The sequence below is a fragment of the Neopelma chrysocephalum genome, unplaced genomic scaffold, assembly GCF_003984885.1.
Source record: "Neopelma chrysocephalum unplaced genomic scaffold, ASM398488v2 Primary Assembly neopelma1_85078, whole genome shotgun sequence".
In the NCBI taxonomy this organism is placed as follows: Eukaryota; Metazoa; Chordata; class Aves; order Passeriformes; family Pipridae; genus Neopelma; species Neopelma chrysocephalum.
In genome coordinates, this window is record NW_020915011.1 from 1 (window position 1) to 1,091 (window position 1,091).

Here is a 1,091-nt window from a genome sequence, read left to right on the forward strand (position 1 = left end):
CCTCAGGATCCCCCCGAGGTCCCGCTGAGGCGCCGCCGCCGCTCGGGCCCTCTCCCGCCGCCCCCCCACTCCCCTCACGGGAGCCCCCCCTTTGGGGACCTTACTCTGCTCAAAAATAAACTATAATTCCCAAATTCATACCCTGTCTGCATCCTTCTATTTTCTACATTTCTGTCCCAAACTGTCTCGCGGTCGCAGTTCTCCTTTCCCCCTCGCCCCTGCCCGTTTTAGTGCCCGTTTTAACTTTTTAACTACAACTGTATCGCGTTATTATCTCCCGGTTCTTCCCGTTTCTCTCCCAACCCGTCTCGTGTTCCCCCCCCTCAGGTCCCTCTGAGGCGCCGCCGCCGCTCGGGCCCTTTCCCGCTCGGGGGGTCCCGGCCCGTCCCTTCCTCCCCTCACCAGCGGCGCCTTCGCTGCGCGGCCGCGGCCGAAATGGCTTTAAAACGTCACGATTTCGACCCTTCCTGTCTAAATTTACCCGCGTTGGCGAAACGTTAATTTTTGAGCAGAGTAAGGTCCCCAAAGGGGGGGCTCCCGTGAGGGGAGTGGGGGGGCGGCGGGAAAGGGCCCGAGCGGCGGCGGCGCCTCAGCGGGACCTCGGGGGGATCCTGAGGGAGATCAGGAGACATACGGGAAGAAGTCGGATATAAGAACATGGTACAATTGTACTTTATAAAGATTTTGTCTGTTTTTTCACCAGCCATAGGTCCCCAGGTGGGGGTGCACCGTTCCCGGAGGCAATGCAATACCGGGACGATGCGCGGAGCGGAGGGAGCAAGCTCCGGGTCCAACTCCCGCGCCCAAAAATCCGTTTAATATAAAGTCCTCTCATCGAGGACGTATCAGATATTAAACTGATAAGAACAGATACTACACTTGATCTTAGCCAAAAGGCCGAGAAGCGATAACCTCGAACCTTCCACACCCCCGCCCGGGCCCCCACAGCCCCTCACGCACCTCACGGACACCCCCGCAAGGCCCTCACGACCTTCCCCGCCCCCGACCGCGCTCCCGCCGCGCTCATCCCGCACCTCCCGCCCACGCTCCGCGCGCATCGACCCCCAAAAACCCCGAAATACCCCCAAAAT

The 1,091-nt window shown here is 60.1% G+C and overlaps 1 non-coding gene across 1 annotated transcript; it reads right to left on the reverse strand.

Annotated features, from left to right (window-relative positions):
• Nucleotides 1-718: 718 nt before the first annotated feature.
• Nucleotides 719-909, reverse strand: LOC113979592. Its single transcript, XR_003537921.1, has one exon. It is a non-coding gene; the product is annotated as a U2 spliceosomal RNA (small nuclear RNA).
• Between the last annotated feature and the right edge of the window lie 182 nt (nucleotides 910-1,091).